This window comes from Mytilus edulis, unplaced genomic scaffold, assembly GCF_963676685.1.
Source record: "Mytilus edulis unplaced genomic scaffold, xbMytEdul2.2 SCAFFOLD_1875, whole genome shotgun sequence".
NCBI lineage: Eukaryota > Metazoa > Mollusca > Bivalvia > Mytilida > Mytilidae > Mytilus > Mytilus edulis.
Genome location: NW_027269126.1, coordinates 1 through 20287, shown reverse-complemented (window position 1 = coordinate 20287; position 20287 = coordinate 1). Strand labels below are relative to the sequence as shown.

General features: G+C 31.5%; 2 long non-coding RNA genes across 2 annotated transcripts; both read left to right on the top strand.

Annotated features, from left to right (window-relative positions):
- The first annotated feature begins 4323 nt into the window (after positions 1 to 4323).
- On the top strand, positions 4324 to 12779 carry LOC139509583 (uncharacterized). The gene is made up of 5 exons (XR_011661751.1): positions 4324 to 4496; positions 6402 to 6605; positions 8509 to 8712; positions 10618 to 10821; positions 12723 to 12779. It is a non-coding gene; the product is annotated as an uncharacterized lncRNA (long non-coding RNA).
- Positions 12780 to 12781: 2 nt separating this feature from the next.
- Positions 12782 to 17080, top strand: LOC139509584 (uncharacterized). Its single transcript, XR_011661752.1, has 3 exons — positions 12782 to 12927; positions 14829 to 15033; positions 16935 to 17080. It is a non-coding gene; the product is annotated as an uncharacterized lncRNA (long non-coding RNA).
- Positions 17081 to 20287: the final 3207 nt, after the last annotated feature.

Here is a 20287-nt window from a genome sequence, read left to right as displayed (position 1 = left end):
TAATGCTTCTTTCCTAAGTTTCATTTTTAAAAGTTCCTGCATTATTAACTTGTCTTTGTTATCTATATTCAGGTTGGTGAACTTGGACTAAAGTACATGGATCCCAGCACCAACAGTTTCAGTGTCCAAGAGAACACACATATGAACTAGTGGGACATTTAGAGCAGTCAAAAGTACAACAACGCACAGTAGCGTTAGGCGGTCAGGAAGATCAAGGATTTCCCTTCACATCTGTTAAACTATAGGAGGTGCTGTTTGACTGGTTTTAGCTACAAGTGAGAACTTCTCTGCATCTAGCCTCTTATATTGTATTTTAAATGAACTTAGCAGACCTATTTGAAGACTTTGTCTCATATTTTATACCATTGTTTATGGGGTATGCTTGTTTTGCATATGTAATTCTTTAAAACAGAAGATTTTTTAATTTTAATTGAAAAAAATAATATTTTTAATTTATTTTTAAACAAATTTTGGTTTCAACTAGATTTCCATACAAAGAATGAATTTGTCTACCTTATGCAATTTACAGAATGTAAATATCTCTTGAAATAAAAAAGTTTTGCTGATTTTTAAGCATATTTTCTTCATGAATTTAAGATTTTCTCCGATCAATTTTCTGGTATTTGAGATGTATAGATAAGGATCTATAATTCTGTAACTGTTTGATCAAATTTTTTGAAACTTTGCACAATAACTACTGAGATGTATATCTTTATTTTAAAAGTGCAGTTTTAAGTCTGGGAAAAAAAATAAAGTCTGACAGGAATAGGATCCCAGTTAGGGCAACCAGTCCGGTACCCACGAATGTAGTTCTTAAAAAAAATATATAACTTTTGTTATAAATTGTGTAGTGTTATTATTTCACTAGTTCTGTAACTGAATGTAGTTTTATTTGAAAGGTAGGCTTTCTAGTTTGAATTTCTGTAAAAATTTGATTGATTTAAATGTAATCTGGCGTCAGTACATAGAGTAAATTGCCTAAATTCTAGCCTTTATTCTTTCCCGGAAGTAGACAGACTGACCCTGTTGTCAATAAAAACAAAATTTTGCAACGGAATGCCGGTCATGAGGCACTGAGATTGCACTTAGACACTTCTAAATGAATGGCCTAACATGAACCAGAAGTCCCAAGGTGGCTATCAAAATTATTTATTGAACAGGACCCTATGTATTTACTATGATTTTCAATGCGTTCCAATGGGCAAATAATTGGGTCCCCGTTCCTGTCAGAGAGCATGTTTTGAACATTTTAATCTGCAATTGTCAGCTCATTTTTAAAGTTTCATGGATGAAATTTGGCTACAGGCTTCAAATTTAATAAAGGAAAACAATGGTGTAATTATTTTTAAAATTTGAATTAAACTTTTTAAATTAAATTGAAATTTAAATTTATGAAATTTAAAAAAGTTTGTTTTTCAATTTAAAGTTTAAAAGGGGGTCACAGAAAGGTCATAGTTGTCTGTAATATGTATTCCTACACTTGCAAGTTAAAATGGAGGGATTTTTGAAAAATATCAGCAAATAGTATTAGAAAAAGTCACAGGGAAAGAAATAATAAATGTGTTATATGGGATCAGGGGACAGTGAAAGATGGAAAATATGGGCTTATTTCTTTCTAATATCTTATTTCGTGGACCTGGAAACAGAAAATAAACCCATAGTTTCAGTTTTAGGTTTTTAATAAGTTTTTGATAAATTGTGGCTATTAAATAAATCATTTAAATGCCACGGTTCAGTTATGAAAGTTGTGTGCGAATCCAGCTAACATTTATTTAGAGCCGCATCACATACATAGCCACATATTATTGTGTGAACTCAGAAACACTTGCCAGGGGCTCTCTAATTTTACATTTTTTGGAAGATATTTAAGGGGTAGGGCTATAATATAGCTTATACAAGCAATTTAAACTCAATGTACAACAATTTAAGACTCCCTTTTAAAGATTTTGATGGTCCTTAAAAGGACCGTTAATTTTATCTGTATCTATTTCAGCAGTAAATGAATAGAGCTATATCTTCCTTGGTTTTGGATCTTTTGGAGATCTGCTTCTGGTTAAGGAAACACTTAGTGCTCTTTTAATAGTTTCACTGTTTGAATTTCATTTTAATTAATGCTTCTTTCTAAGTTTCATTTTTAAAAGTTCCTGCATTATTAACTTGTCTTTGTTATCTATATTCAGGTTGGTGAACTTGGACTAAAGTACATGGATCCCAGCCACCAACAGTTTCAGTGTCCAAGAGAACACACATATGAACTAGTGGGACATTTAGAGCAGTCAAAAGTACAACAACGCACAGTAGCGTTAGGCGGTCAGGAAGATCAAGGATTTCCCTTCACATCTGTAAACTATAGGAGGTGCTGTTTGACTGGTTTTAGCTACAAGTGAGAACTTCTCTGCATCTAGCCTCTTATATTGTATTTTAAATGACTTAGCAGACTATTTGAAGACTTTGTCTCATATTTTATACCATTGTTTATGGGTATGCTTGTTTTGCATATGTAATTCTTTAAAACAGAAGATTTTTTAATTTTAATTGAAAAAAATAATATTTTTAATTTATTTTTAAACAAATTTTGGTTTCAACTAGATTTCCATACAAAGAATGAATTTGTCTACCTTATGCAATTTACAGAATGTAAATATCTCTTGAAATAAAAAAGTTTTGCTGATTTTTAGCATATTTTCTTCATGAATTTAAGATTTTTCTCCGATCAATTTTCTGGTATTTGAGATGTTATAGATAAGGATCTATAATTCTGTAACTGTTTGATCAAATTTTTTGAAACTTTGCACAATAACTACTGAGATGTATATCTTTATTTTAAAAGTGCAGTTTTAAGTCTGGGAAAAAAAATAAAGTCTGACAGGAATAGGATCCCAGTTAGGGCAACCAGGTCCGGTACCCACGAATGTAGTTCTTAAAAAAAATATATAACTTTTGTTATAAATTGTGTAGTGTTATTATTTCACTAGTTCTGTAACTGAATGTAGTTTATTTGAAAGGGTAGGCTTTCTAGTTTGAATTTCTGTAAAAATTTTGATTGATTTAAATGTAATCTGGCGTCAGTACATAGAGTAAATTGCCTAAATTCTAGCCTTTATTCTTTCCCGGAAGTAGACAGACTGACCCTGTTGTCAATAAAAACAAAATTTTGCAACGGAATGCCGGTCATGAGCACCTGAGATTGCACTTAGACACTTCTAAATGAATGCCTAACATGAACCAGAAGTCCCAAGGTGGCTATCAAAATTATTTATTGAACAGGACCCTATGTATTTACTATGATTTTCAATGCGTTCCAATGGGGCAAATAATTTGGGTCCCCGTTCCTGTCAGAGAGCATGTTTTGAACATTTTAATCTGCAATTGTCAGCTCATTTTTAAAGTTTCATGGATGAAATTTGGCTACAGGCTTCAAAATTTAATAAGGAAAACAATGGTGTAATTATTTTTAAAATTTGAATTAAACTTTTTAAATTAAATTGAAATTTAAATTTATGAAATTTAAAAAAGTTTGTTTTTCAATTTAAAGTTTAAAAGGGGGTCACAGAAAGGTCATAGTTGTCTGTAATATGTATTCCTACACTTGCAAGTTAAAGATGGAGGGATTTTTGAAAAATATCAGCAAATAGTATTAGAAAAAGTCACAGGGAAAGAAATAATAAATGTGTTATATGGATCAGGGGACAGTGAAAGATGGAAAATATGGGCTTATTTCTTTCTAATATCTTATTTCTGGGACCTGGAAACAGAAAATAAACCCATAGTTTCAGTTTTAGGTTTTTAATAAGTTTTTGATAAATTGTGCTATTAAATAAATCATTTAAATGCCACGGTTCAGTTATGAAAGTTGTGTGCGAATCCAGCTAACATTTATTTAGAGCCCGCATCACATACATAGCCACATATTATTGTGTGAACTCAGAAAACATCTGCCCAGGGGCTCTCTAATTTTACATTTTTTGGAAGATATTTAAGGGGTAGGGCTATAATATAGCTTATACAAGCAATTTAAACTCAATGTACAACAATTTAAGACTCCCTTTTAAAGATTTTGATGGTCCTTAAAAGGACCGTTAATTTTATCTGTATCTATTTCAGCAGTAAATGAATAGAGCTATATCTTCCTTGGTTTTGGATCTTTTGGAGATCTGCTTCTGGTTAAGGAAACACTTAGTGCTCTTTTAATAGTTTCACTGTTTGAATTTCATTTTAATTAATGCTTCTTTCCTAAGTTTCATTTTAAAAGTTCCTGCATTATTAACTTGTCTTTGTTATCTATATTCAGGTTGGTGAACTTGGACTAAAGTACATGGGATCCCAGCCACCAACAGTTTCAGTGTCCAAGAGAACACACATATGAACTAGTGGGACATTTAGAGCAGTCAAAAGTACAACAACGCACAGTAGCGTTAGGCGGTCAGGAAGATCAAGGATTTCCCTTCACATCTGTTAAACTATAGGAGGTGCTGTTTGACTGGTTTTAGCTACAAGTGAGAACTTCTCTGCATCTAGCCTCTTATATTGTATTTTAAATGAACTTAGCAGACTATTTGAAGACTTTGTCTCATATTTTATACCATTGTTTATGGGGTATGCTTGTTTTGCATATGTAATTCTTTAAAACAGAAGATTTTTTAATTTTAATTGAAAAAAATAATATTTTTAATTTATTTTTAAACAAATTTTGTTTCAACTAGATTTCCATACAAAGAATGAATTTGTCTACCTTATGCAATTTACAGAATGTAAATATCTCTTGAAATAAAAAAGTTTTGCTGATTTTTAGCATATTTTCTTCATGAATTTAAGATTTTCTCCGATCAATTTTCTGGTATTTGAGATGTTATAGATAAGGATCTATAATTCTGTAACTGTTTGATCAATTTTTTGAAACTTTGCACAATAACTACTGAGATGTATATCTTTATTTTAAAAAGTGCAGTTTTAAGTCTGGGAAAAAAAATAAAGTCTGACAGGAATAGGATCCCAGTTAGGGCAACCAGTCCGGTACCCACGAATGTAGTTCTTAAAAAAAATATATAACTTTTGTTATAAATTGTGTAGTGTTATTATTTCACTAGTTCTGTAACTGAATGTAGTTTTATTTGAAAGGGTAGGCTTTCTAGTTTGAATTTCTGTAAAAATTTGATTGATTTAAATGTAATCTGGCGTCAGTACATAGAGTAAATTGCCTAAATTCTAGCCTTTATTCTTTCCCGGAAGTAGACAGACTGACCCTGTTGTCAATAAAAACAAAATTTCAACGGAATGCCCGGTCATGAGGCACTGAGATTGCACTTAGACACTTCTAAATGAATGCCTAACATGAACCAGAAGTCCCAAGGTGGCTATCAAAATTATTTATTGAACAGGACCCTATGTATTTACTATGATTTTCAATGCGTTCCAATGGGGCAAATAATTGGGTCCCCGTTCCTGTCAGAGAGCATGTTTTGAACATTTTAATCTGCAATTGTCAGCTCATTTTTAAAGTTTCATGGATGAAATTTGGCTACAGGCTTCAAAATTTAATAAGGAAAACAATGGTGTCAATTATTTTTAAAATTTGAATTAAACTTTTTAAATTAAATTGAAATTTAAATTTATGAAATTTAAAAAAGTTTGTTTTTTCAATTTAAAGTTTAAAAGGGGGTCACAGAAAGGTCATAGTTGTCTGTAATATGTATTCCTACACTTGCAAGTTAAAATGGAGGGATTTTTGAAAAATATCAGCAAATAGTATTAGAAAAAGTCACAGGGAAAGAAATAATAATGTGTTATATGGGATCAGGGGACAGTGAAAGATGGAAAATATGGGCTTATTTCTTTCTAATATCTTATTTCTGGGACCTGGAAACAGAAAATAAACCCATAGTTTCAGTTTTAGGTTTTTAATAAGTTTTTGATAAATTGTGGCTATTAAATAAATCATTTAAATGCCACGGTTCAGTTATGAAAGTTGTGTGCGAATCCAGCTAACATTTATTTAGAGCCGCATCACATACATAGCCACATATTATTGTGTGAACTCAGAAACACTTGCCAGGGGCTCTCTAATTTTACATTTTTTGGAAGATATTTAAGGGGTAGGGCTATAATATAGCTTATACAAGCAATTTAAACTCAATGTACAACAATTTAAGACTCCCTTTTAAAGATTTTGATGGTCCTTAAAAGGACCGTTAATTTTATCTGTATCTATTTCAGCAGTAAATGAATAGAGCTATATCTTCCTTGGTTTTGGATCTTTTGGAGATCTGCTTCTGGTTAAGGAAACACTTAGTGCTCTTTTAATAGTTTCACTGTTTGAATGTCATTTTAATTAATGCTTCTTTCCTAAGTTTCATTTTTAAAAGTTCCTGCATTATTAACTTGTCTTTGTTATCTATATTCAGGTTGGTGAACTTGGACTAAAGTACATGGATCCCAGCCACCAACAGTTTCAGTGTCCAAGAGAACACACATATGAACTAGTGGGACATTTAGAGCAGTCAAAAGTACAACAACGCACAGTAGCGTTAGGCGGTCAGGAAGATCAAGGATTTCCCTTCACATCTGTTAAACTATAGGAGGTGCTGTTTGACTGGTTTTAGCTACAAGTGAGAACTTCTCTGCATCTAGCCTCTTATATTGTATTTTAAATGAACTTAGCAGACTATTTGAAGACTTTGTCTCATATTTTATACCATTGTTTATGGGGTATGCTTGTTTTGCATATGTAATTCTTTAAAACAGAAGATTTTTTAATTTTAATTGAAAAAAATAATATTTTTAATTTATTTTTAAACAAATTTTGGTTTCAACTAGATTTCCATACAAAGAATGAATTTGTCTACCTTATGCAATTTACAGAATGTAAATATCTCTTGAAATAAAAAAGTTTTGCTGATTTTTAGCATATTTTCTTCATGAATTTAAGATTTTCTCCGATCAATTTTCTGGTATTTGAGATGTTATAGATAAGGATCTATAATTCTGTAACTGTTTGATCAAATTTTTTGAAACTTTGCACAATAACTACTGAGATGTATATCTTTATTTTAAAAGTGCAGTTTTAAGTCTGGGAAAAAAAATAAAGTCTGACAGGAATAGGATCCCAGTTAGGGCAACCAGTCCGGTACCCACGAATGTAGTTCTTAAAAAAAATATATAACTTTTGTTATAAATTGTGTAGTGTTATTATTTCACTAGTTCTGTAACTGAATGTAGTTTTATTTGAAAGGGTAGGCTTTCTAGTTTGAATTTCTGTAAAAATTTTGATTGATTTAAATGTAATCTGGCGTCAGTACATAGAGTAAATTGCCTAAATTCTAGCCTTTATTCTTTCCCGGAAGTAGACAGACTGACCCTGTTGTCAATAAAAACAAAATTTTGCAACGGAATGCCGGTCATGAGGCACTGAGATTGCACTTAGACACTTCTAAATGAATGCCTAACATGAACCAGAAGTCCCAAGGTGGCTATCAAAATTATTTATTGAACAGGACCCTATGTATTTACTATGATTTCAATGCGTTCCAATGGGGCAAATAATTGGGTCCCCGTTCCTGTCAGAGAGCATGTTTTGAACATTTTAATCTGCAATTGTCAGCTCATTTTTAAAGTTTCATGGATGAAATTTGGCTACAGGCTTCAAAATTTAATAAGGAAAACAATGGTGTAATTATTTTTAAAATTTGAATTAAACTTTTTAAATTAAATTGAAATTTAAATTTATGAAATTTAAAAAAGTTTGTTTTTCAATTTAAAGTTTAAAAGGGGGTCACAGAAAGGTCATAGTTGTCTGTAATATGTATTCCTACACTTGCAAGTTAAAATGGAGGGATTTTTGAAAAATATCAGCAAATAGTATTAGAAAAAGTCACAGGGAAAGAAATAATAAATGTGTTATATGGGATCAGGGGACAGTGAAAGATGGAAAATATGGGCTTATTTCTTTCTAATATCTTATTTCTGGGACCTGGAAACAGAAAATAAACCATAGTTTCAGTTTTAGGTTTTAATAAGTTTTTGATAAATTGTGGCTATTAAATAAATCATTTAAATGCCACGGTTCAGTTATGAAAGTTGTGTGCGAATCCAGCTAACATTTATTTAGAGCCGCATCACATACATAGCCACATATTATTGTGTGAACTCAGAAACACTTGCCAGGGGCTCTCTAATTTTACATTTTTTGGAAGATATTTAAGGGGTAGGGCTATAATATAGCTTATACAAGCAATTTAAACTCAATGTACAACAATTTAAGACTCCCTTTTAAAGATTTTGATGGTCCTTAAAAGGACCGTTAATTTTATCTGTATCTATTTCAGCAGTAAATGAATAGAGCTATATCTTCCTTGGTTTTGGATCTTTGGAGATCTGCTTCTGGTTAAGGAAACACTTAGTGCTCTTTTAATAGTTTCACTGTTTGAATTTCATTTTAATTAATGCTTCTTTCCTAAGTTTCATTTTTAAAAGTTCCTGCATTATTAACTTGTCTTTGTTATCTATATTCAGGTTGGTGAACTTGGACTAAAGTACATGGATCCCAGCCACCAACAGTTTCAGTGTCCAAGAGAACACACATATGAACTAGTGGGACATTTAGAGCAGTCAAAAGTACAACAACGCACAGTAGCGTTAGGCGGTCAGGAAGATCAAGGATTTCCCTTCACATCTGTTAAACTATAGGAGGTGCTGTTTGACTGGTTTTAGCTACAAGTGAGAACTTCTCTGCATCTAGCCTCTTATATTGTATTTTAAATGAACTTAGCAGACTATTTGAAGACTTTGTCTCATATTTTATACCATTGTTTATGGGGTATGCTTGTTTTGCATATGTAATTCTTTAAAACAGAAGATTTTTAATTTTAATTGAAAAAAATAATATTTTTAATTTATTTTTAAACAAATTTTGGTTTCAACTAGATTTCCATACAAAGAATGAATTTGTCTACCTTATGCAATTTACAGAATGTAAATATCTCTTGAAATAAAAAAGTTTTGCTGATTTTTAGCATATTTTCTTCATGAATTAAGATTTTCTCCGATCAATTTTCTGGTATTTGAGATGTTATAGATAAGGATCTATAATTCTGTAACTGTTTGATCAAATTTTTTGAAACTTTGCACAATAACTACTGAGATGTATATCTTTATTTTAAAAGTGCAGTTTTAAGTCTGGGAAAAAAAATAAAGTCTGACAGGAATAGGATCCCAGTTAGGGCAACCAGTCCGGTACCCACGAATGTAGTTCTTAAAAAAAATATATAACTTTTGTTATAAATTGTGTAGTGTTATTATTTCACTAGTTCTGTAACTGAATGTAGTTTTATTTGAAAGGGTAGGCTTTCTAGTTTGAATTTCTGTAAAAATTTTGATTGATTTAAATGTAATCTGGCGTCAGTACATAGAGTAAATTGCCTAAATTCTAGCCTTTATTCTTTCCCGGAAGTAGACAGACTGACCCTGTTGTCAATAAAAACAAAATTTTGCAACGGAATGCCGGTCATGAGGCACTGAGATTGCACTTAGACACTTCTAAATGAATGCCTAACATGAACCAGAAGTCCAAGGTGGCTATCAAAATTATTTATTGAACAGGACCCTATGTATTTACTATGATTTTCAATGCGTTCCAATGGGGCAAATAATTGGGTCCCCGTTCCTGTCAGAGAGCATGTTTTGAACATTTTAATCTGCAATTGTCAGCTCATTTTTAAAGTTTCATGGATGAAATTTGGCTACAGGCTTCAAAATTTAATAAGGAAAACAATGGTGTAATTATTTTTAAAATTTGAATTAAACTTTTTAAATTAAATTGAAATTTAAATTTATGAAATTTAAAAAAGTTTGTTTTTCAATTTAAAGTTTAAAAGGGGGTCACAGAAAGGTCATAGTTGTCTGTAATATGTATTCCTACACTTGCAAGTTAAAATGGAGGGATTTTTGAAAAATATCAGCAAATAGTATTAGAAAAAGTCACAGGGAAAGAAATAATAAATGTGTTATATGGGATCAGGGGACAGTGAAAGATGGAAAATATGGGCTTATTTCTTTCTAATATCTTATTTCTGGGACCTGGAAACAGAAAATAAACCCATAGTTTCAGTTTTAGGTTTTTAATAAGTTTTTGATAAATTGTGGCTATTAAATAAATCATTTAAATGCCACGGTTCAGTTATGAAAGTTGTGTGCGAATCCAGCTAACATTTATTTAGAGCCGCATCACATACATAGCCACATATTATTGTGTGAACTCAGAAAACACTTGCCAGGGGCTCTCTAATTTTACATTTTTTGGAAGATATTTAAGGGGTAGGGCTATAATATAGCTTATACAAGCAATTTAAACTCAATGTACAACAATTTAAGACTCCCTTTTAAAGATTTTGATGGTCCTTAAAAGGACCGTTAATTTTATCTGTATCTATTTCAGCAGTAAATGAATAGAGCTATATCTTCCTTGGTTTTGGATCTTTTGGAGATCTGCTTCTGGTTAAGGAAACACTTAGTGCTCTTTTAATAGTTTCACTGTTTGAATTTCATTTTAATTAATGCTTCTTTCCTAAGTTTCATTTTTAAAAGTTCCTGCATTATTAACTTGTCTTTGTTATCTATATTCAGGTTGGTGAACTTGGACTAAAGTACATGGATCCCAGCCACCAACAGTTTCAGTGTCCAAGAGAACACACATATGAACTAGTGGGACATTTAGAGCAGTCAAAAGTACAACAACGCACAGTAGCGTTAGGCGGTCAGGAAGATCAAGGATTTCCCTTCACATCTGTTAAACTATAGGAGGTGCTGTTTGACTGGTTTTAGCTACAAGTGAGAACTTCTCTGCATCTAGCCTCTTATATTGTATTTTAAATGAACTTAGCAGACTATTTGAAGACTTTGTCTCATATTTTATACCATTGTTTATGGGGTATGCTTGTTTTGCATATGTAATTCTTTAAAACAGAAGATTTTTTAATTTTAATTGAAAAAAATAATATTTTTAATTTATTTTTAAACAAATTTTGGTTTCAACTAGATTTCCATACAAAGAATGAATTTGTCTACCTTATGCAATTTACAGAATGTAAATATCTCTTGAAATAAAAAAGTTTGCTGATTTTTAGCATATTTTCTTCATGAATTTAAGATTTTCTCCGATCAATTTTCTGGTATTTGAGATGTTATAGATAAGGATCTATAATTCTGTAACTGTTTGATCAAATTTTTTGAAACTTTGCACAATAACTACTGAGATGTATATCTTTATTTTAAAAGTGCAGTTTTAAGTCTGGGAAAAAAATAAAGTCTGACAGGAATAGGATCCCAGTTAGGGCAACCAGTCCGGTACCCACGAATGTAGTTCTTAAAAAAAATATATAACTTTTGTTATAAATTGTGTAGTGTTATTATTTCACTAGTTCTGTAACTGAATGTAGTTTTATTTGAAAGGGTAGGCTTTCTAGTTTGAATTTCTGTAAAAATTTTGATTGATTTAAATGTAATCTGGCGTCAGTACATAGAGTAAATTGCCTAAATTCTAGCCTTTATTCTTTCCCGGAAGTAGACAGACTGACCCTGTTGTCAATAAAACAAAATTTTGCAACGGAATGCCGGTCATGAGGCACTGAGATTGCACTTAGACACTTCTAAATGAATGCCTAACATGAACCAGAAGTCCCAAGGTGGCTATCAAAATTATTTATTGAACAGGACCCTATGTATTTACTATGATTTTCAATGCGTTCCAATGGGGCAAATAATTGGGTCCCCGTTCCTGTCAGAGAGCATGTTTTGAACATTTTAATCTGCAATTGTCAGCTCATTTTTAAAGTTTCATGGATGAAATTTGGCTACAGGCTTCAAAATTTAATAAGGAAAACAATGGTGTAATTATTTTTAAAATTTGAATTAAACTTTTTAAATTAAATTGAAATTTAAATTTATGAAATTTAAAAAAGTTTGTTTTTCAATTTAAAGTTTAAAAGGGGGTCACAGAAAGGTCATAGTTGTCTGTAATATGTATTCCTACACTTGCAAGTTAAAATGGAGGGATTTTTGAAAAAATATCAGCAAATAGTATTAGAAAAAGTCACAGGGAAAGAAATAATAAATGTGTTATATGGATCAGGGGACAGTGAAAGATGGAAAATATGGGCTTATTTCTTTCTAATATCTTATTCTGGGACCTGGAAACAGAAAATAAACCCATAGTTTCAGTTTTAGGTTTTTAATAAGTTTTTGATAAATTGTGGCTATTAAATAAATCATTTAAATGCCACGGTTCAGTTATGAAAGTTGTGTGCGAATCCAGCTAACATTTATTTAGAGCCGCATCACATACATAGCCACATATTATTGTGTGAACTCAGAAACACTTGCAGGGGCTCTCTAATTTTACATTTTTTGGAAGATATTTAAGGGGTAGGGCTATAATATAGCTTATACAAGCAATTTAAACTCAATGTACAACAATTTAAGACTCCCTTTTAAAGATTTTGATGGTCCTTAAAAGGACCGTTAATTTATCTGTATCTATTTCAGCAGTAAATGAATAGAGCTATATCTTCCTTGGTTTTGGATCTTTTGGAGATCTGCTTCTGGTTAAGGAAACACTTAGTGCTCTTTTAATAGTTTCACTGTTTGAATTTCATTTTAATTAATGCTTCTTTCCTAAGTTTCATTTTTAAAAGTTCCTGCATTATTAACTTGTCTTTGTTATCTATATTCAGGTTGGTGAACTTGGACTAAAGTACATGGATCCCAGCCACCAACAGTTTCAGTGTCCCAAGAGAACACACATATGAACTAGTGGGACATTTAGAGCAGTCAAAAGTACAACAACGCACAGTAGCGTTAGGCGGTCAGGAAGATCAAGGATTTCCCTTCACATCTGTTAAACTATAGGAGGTGCTGTTTGACTGGTTTTAGCTACAAGTGAGAACTTCTCTGCATCTAGCCTCTTATATTGTATTTTAAATGAACTTAGCAGACTATTTGAAGACTTTGTCTCATATTTTATACCATTGTTTATGGGGTATGCTTGTTTTGCATATGTAATTCTTTAAAACAGAAGATTTTTAATTTTAATTGAAAAAAATAATATTTTTAATTTATTTTTAAACAAATTTGGTTTCAACTAGATTTCCATACAAAGAATGAATTTGTCTACCTTATGCAATTTACAGAATGTAAATATCTCTTGAAATAAAAAAGTTTTGCTGATTTTTAGCATATTTTCTTCATGAATTTAAGATTTTCTCCGATCAATTTTCTGGTATTTGAGATGTTATAGATAAGGATCTATAATTCTGTAACTGTTTGATCAAATTTTTTGAAACTTTGCACAATAACTACTGAGATGTATATCTTTATTTTAAAAGTGCAGTTTTAAGTCTGGGAAAAAAAATAAAGTCTGACAGGAATAGGATCCCAGTTAGGGCAACCAGTCCGGTACCACGAATGTAGTTCTTAAAAAAAATATATAACTTTTGTTATAAATTGTGTAGTGTTATTATTTCACTAGTTCTGTAACTGAATGTAGTTTTATTTGAAAGGGTAGGCTTTCTAGTTTGAATTTCTGTAAAAATTTTGATTGATTTAAATGTAATCTGGCGTCAGTACATAGAGTAAATTGCCTAAATTCTAGCCTTTATTCTTTCCCGGAAGTAGACAGACTGACCCTGTTGTCAATAAAAACAAAATTTTGCAACGGAATGCCGGTCATGAGGCACTGAGATTGCACTTAGACACTTCTAAATGAATGCCTAACATGAACCAGAAGTCCCAAGGTGGCTATCAAAATTATTTATTGAACAGGGACCCTATGGTATTTACTATGATTTTCAATGCGTTCCAATGGGGCAAATAATTGGGTCCCCGTTCCTGTCAGAGAGCATGTTTTGAACATTTTAATCTGCAATTGTCAGCTCATTTTTAAAGTTTCATGGATGAAATTTGGCTACAGGCTTCAAAATTTAATAAGGAAAACAATGGTGTAATTATTTTTAAAATTTGAATTAAACTTTTTAAATTAAATTGAAATTTAAATTTATGAAATTTAAAAAAGTTTGTTTTTCAATTTAAAGTTTAAAAGGGGGTCACAGAAAGGTCATAGTTGTCTGTAATATGTATTCCTACACTTGCAAGTTAAAATGGAGGGATTTTTGAAAAATATCAGCAAATAGTATTAGAAAAAGTCACAGGGAAAGAAATAATAAATGTGTTATATGGGATCAGGGACAGTGAAAGATGGAAAATATGGGCTTATTTCTTTCTAATATCTTATTTCTGGGACCTGGAAACAGAAAATAAACCCATAGTTTCAGTTTAGGTTTTTAATAAGTTTTGATAAATTGTGGCTATTAAATAAATCATTTAAATGCCACGGTTCAGTTATGAAAGTTGTGTGCGAATCCAGCTAACATTTATTTAGAGCCGCATCACATACATAGCCACATATTATTGTGTGAACTCAGAAACACTTGCCAGGGGCTCTCTAATTTTACATTTTTGGAAGATATTTAAGGGGTAGGGCTATAATATAGCTTATACAAGCAATTTAAACTCAATGTACAACAATTTAAGACTCCCTTTTAAAGATTTTGATGGTCCTTAAAAGGACCGTTAATTTTATCTGTATCTATTTCAGCAGTAAATGAATAGAGCTATATCTTCCTTGGTTTTGGATCTTTTGGAGATCTGCTTCTGGTTAAGGAAACACTTAGTGCTCTTTAATAGTTTCACTGTTTGAATTTCATTTTAATTAATGCTTCTTTCCTAAGTTTCATTTTTAAAAGTTCCTGCATTATTAACTTGTCTTTGTTATCTATATTCAGGTTGGTGAACTTGGACTAAAGTACATGGATCCCAGCCACCAACAGTTTCAGTGTCCAAGAGAAACACACATATGAACTAGTGGGACATTTAGAGCAGTCAAAAGTACAACAACGCACAGTAGCGTTAGGCGGTCAGGAAGATCAAGGATTTCCCTTCACATCTGTTAAACTATAGGAGGTGCTGTTTGACTGGTTTTAGCTACAAGTGAGAACTTCTCTGCATCTAGCCTCTTATATTGTATTTTAAATGAACTTAGCAGACTATTTGAAGACTTTGTCTCATATTTTATACCATTGTTTATGGGGTATGCTTGTTTTGCATATGTAATTCTTTAAAACAGAAGATTTTTTAATTTTAATTGAAAAAAATAATATTTTTAATTTATTTTTAAACAAATTTTGGTTTCAACTAGATTTCCATACAAAGAATGAATTTGTCTACCTTATGCAATTTACAGAATGTAAATATCTCTTGAAATAAAAAAGTTTTGCTGATTTTAGCATATTTTCTTCATGATTTAAGATTTTCTCCGATCAATTTTCTGGTATTTGAGATGTTATAGATAAGGATCTATAATTCTGTAACTGTTTGATCAAATTTTTTGAAACTTTGCACAATAACTACTGAGATGTTATATCTTTATTTTAAAAGTGCAGTTTTAAGTCTGGGAAAAAAATAAAGTCTGACAGGAATAGGATCCCAGTTAGGGCAACCAGTCCGGTACCCACGAATGTAGTTCTTAAAAAAAATATATAACTTTTGTTATAAATTGTGTAGTGTTATTATTTCACTAGTTCTGTAACTGAATGTAGTTTTATTTGAAAGGGTAGGCTTTCTAGTTTGAATTTCTGTAAAAATTTTGATTGATTTAAATGTAATCTGGCGTCAGTACATAGAGTAAATTGCCTAAATTCTAGCCTTTATTCTTTCCCGGAAGTAGACAGACTGACCCTGTTGTCAATAAAAACAAAATTTTGCAACGGAATGCCGGTCATGAGGCACTGAGATTGCACTTAGACACTTCTAAATGAATGCCTAACATGAACCAGAAGTCCCAAGGTGGCTATCAAATTATTTATTGAACAGGACCCTATGTATTTACTATGATTTTCAATGCGTTCCAATGGGGCAAATAATTGGGTCCCCGTTCCTGTCAGAGAGCATGTTTTGAACATTTTAATCTGCAATTGTCAGCTCATTTTTAAAGTTTCATGGATGAAATTTGGCTACAGGCTTCAAAATTTAATAAGGAAAACAATGGTGTAATTATTTTTAAAATTTGAATTAAACTTTTTAAATTAATTGAAATTTAAATTTATGAAATTTAAAAAAGTTTGTTTTTCAATTTAAAGTTTAAAAGGGGGTCACAGAAAGGTCATAGTTGTCTGTAATATGTATTCCTACACTTGCAAGTTAAAATGGAGGATTTTTGAAAATATCAGCAAATAGTATTAGAAAAAGTCACAGGGAAAGAAATAATAAATGTGTTATATGGGATCAGGGGACAGTGAAAGATGGAAAATATGGGCTTATTTCTTTCTAATATCTTATTTCTGGGACCTGGAAACAGAAAATAAACCCATAGTTTCAGTTTTAGGTTTTTAATAAGTTTTTGATAAATTGTGGCTATTAAATAAATCATTTAAATGCCACGGTTCAGTTATGAAAGTTGTGTGCGAATCCAGCTAACATTTATTTAGAGCCGCATCACATACATAGCCACATATTATTGTGTGAACTCAGAAACACTTGCCAGGGGCTCTCTAATTTTACATTTTTTGGAAGATATTTAAGGGGTAGGGCTATAATATAGCTTATACAAGCAATTTAAACTCAATGTACAACAATTTAAGACTCCCTTTTAAAGATTTTGATGGTCCTTAAAAGGACCGTTAATTTTATCTGTATCTATTTCAGCAGTAAATGAATAGAGCTATATCTTCCTTGGTTTTGGATCTTTTGGAGATCTGCTTCTGGTTAAGGAAACACTTAGTGCTCTTTTAATAGTTTCACTGTTTGAATTTCATTTTAATTAATGCTTCTTTCCTAAGTTTCATTTTTAAAAGTTCCTGCATTATTAACTTGTCTTTGTTATCTATATTCAGGTTGGTGAACTTGGACTAAAGTACATGGATCCCAGCCACCAACAGTTTCAGTGTCCAAGAGAACACACATATGAACTAGTGGGACATTTAGAGCAGTCAAAAGTACAACAACGCACAGTAGCGTTAGGCGGTCAGGAAGATCAAGGATTTCCTTCACATCTGTTAAACTATAGGAGGTGCTGTTTGACTGGTTTTAGCTACAAGTGAGAACTTCTCTGCATCTAGCCTCTTATATTGTATTTTAAATGAACTTAGCAGACTATTTGAAGACTTTGTCTCATATTTTATACCATTGTTTATGGGGTATGCTTGTTTTGCATATGTAATTCTTTAAAACAGAAGATTTTTTAATTTTAATTGAAAAAAATAATATTTTTAATTTATTTTTAAACAAATTTTGGTTTCAACTAGATTTCCATACAAAGAATGAATTTGTCTACCTTATGCAATTTACAGAATGTAAATATCTCTTGAAATAAAAAAGTTTTGCTGATTTTTAGCATATTTTCTTCATGAATTTAAGATTTTCTCCGATCAATTTTCTGGTATTTGAGATGTTATAGATAAGGATCTATAATTCTGTAACTGTTTGATCAAATTTTTTGAAACTTTGCACAATAACTACTGAGATGTATATCTTTATTTTAAAAGTGCAGTTTTAAGTCTGGGAAAAAAATAAAGTCTGACAGGAATAGGATCCCAGTTAGGGCAACCAGTCCGGTACCCACGAATGTAGTTCTTAAAAAAAATATATAACTTTTGTTATAAATTGTGTAGTGTTATTATTTCACTAGTTCTGTAACTGAATGTAGTTTTATTTGAAAGGGTAGGCTTTCTAGTTTGAATTTCTGTAAAAATTTTGATTGATTTAAATGTAATCTGGCGTCAGTACATAGAGTAAATTGCCTAAATTCTAGCCTTTATTCTTTCCCGGAAGTAGACAGACTGACCCTGTTGTCAATAAAACAAAATTTTGCAACGGAATGCCGGTCATGAGGCACTGAGATTGCACTTAGACACTTCTAATGAATGCCTAACATGAACCAGAAGTCCCAAGGTGGCTATCAAAATTATTTATTGAACAGGACCCTATGTATTTACTATGATTTTCAATGCGTTCCAATGGGGCAAATAATTGGGTCCCCGTTCCTGTCAGAGAGCATGTTTTGAACATTTTAATCTGCAATTGTCAGCTCATTTTTAAAGTTTCATGGATGAAATTTGGCTACAGGCTTCAAAATTTAATAAGGAAAACAATGGTGTAATTATTTTAAAATTTGAATTAAACTTTTTAAATTAAATTGAAATTTAAATTTATGAAATTTAAAAAAGTTTGTTTTTCAATTTAAAGTTTAAAAGGGGGTCACAGAAAGGTCATAGTTGTCTGTAATATGTATTCCTACACTTGCAAGTTAAAATGGAGGGATTTTTGAAAAATATCAGCAAATAGTATTAGAAAAAGTCACAGGGAAAGAAATAATAAATGTGTTATATGGGATCAGGGGACAGTGAAAGATGGAAAATATGGGCTTATTTCTTTCTAATATCTTATTTCTGGGACCTGGAAACAGAAAATAAACCCATAGTTTCAGTTTTAGGTTTTTAATAAGTTTTGATAAATTGTGGCTATTAAATAAATCATTTAAATGCCACGGTTCAGTTATGAAAGTTGTGTGCGAATCCAGCTAACATTTATTTAGAGCCGCATCACATACATAGCCACATATTATTGTGTGAACTCAGAAACACTTGCCAGGGGCTCTCTAATTTTACATTTTTTGGAAGATATTTAAGGGGTAGGGCTATAATATAGCTTATACAAGCAATTTAAACTCAATGTACAACAATTTAAGACTCCCTTTAAAGATTTTGATGGTCCTTAAAAGGACCGTTAATTTTATCTGTATCTATTTCAGCAGTAAATGAATAGAGCTATATCTTCCTTGGTTTTGGATCTTTTGGAGATCTGCTTCTGGTTAAGGAAACACTTAGTGCTCTTTTAATAGTTTCACTGTTTGAATTTCATTTTAATTAATGCTTCTTTCCTAAGTTTCATTTTTAAAAGTTCCTGCATTATTAACTTGTCTTTGTTATCTATATTCAGGTTGGTGAACTTGGACTAAAGTACATGGATCCCAGCCACCAACAGTTTCAGTGTCCAAGAGAACACACATATGAACTAGTGGGACATTTAGAGCAGTCAAAAGTACAACAACGCACAGTAGCGTTAGGCGGTCAGGAAGATCAAGGATTTCCCTTCACATCTGTTAAACTATAGGAGGTGCTGTTTGACTGGTTTTAGCTACAAGTGAGAACTTCTCTGCATCTAGCCTCTTATATTGTATTTTAAATGAACTTAGCAGACTATTTGAAGACTTTGTCTCATATTTTATACCATTGTTTTATGGGGTATGCTTGTTTTGCATATGTAATTCTTTAAAACAGAAGATTTTTTAATTTTAATTGAAAAAAATAATATTTTTAATTTATTTTTAAACAAATTTTGGTTTCAACTAGATTTCCATACAAAGAATGAATTTGTCTACCTTATGCAATTTACAGAATGTAAATATCTCTTGAAATAAAAAAGTTTTGCTGATTTTAGCATATTTTCTTCATGAATTTAAGATTTTCTCCGATCAATTTTCTGGTATTTGAGATGTTATAGATAAGGATCTATAATTCTGTAACTGTTTGATCAAATTTTTTGAAACTTTGCACAATAACTACTGAGATGTATATCTTTATTTTAAAAGTGCAGTTTTAAGTCTGGGAAAAAAAATAAAGTCTGACAGGAATAGGATCCCAGTTAGGGCAACCAGTCCGGTACCCACGAATGTAGTTCTTAAAAAAAATATATAACTTTTGTTATAAATTGTGTAGTGTTATTATTTCACTAGTTCTGTAACTGAATGTAGTTTTATTTGAAAGGGTAGGCTTTCTAGTTTGAATTTCTGTAAAATTTTGATTGATTTAAATGTAATCTGGCGTCAGTACATAGAGTAAATTGCCTAAATTCTAGCCTTTATTCTTTCCCGGAAGTAGACAGACTGACCCTGTTGTCAATAAAAACAAAATTTTGCAACGGAATGCCGGTCATGAGGCACTGAGATTGCACTTAGACACTTCTAAATGAATGCCTAACATGAACCAGAAGTCCCAAGGTGGCTATCAAAATTATTTATTGAAGAGGACCCTATGTATTTACTATGATTTTCAATGCGTTCCAATGGGGCAAATAATTGGGTCCCCGTTCCTGTCAGAGAGCATGTTTTGAACATTTTAATCTGCAATTGTCAGCTCATTTTTAAAGTTTCATGGATGAAATTTGGCTACAGGCTTCAAATTTAATA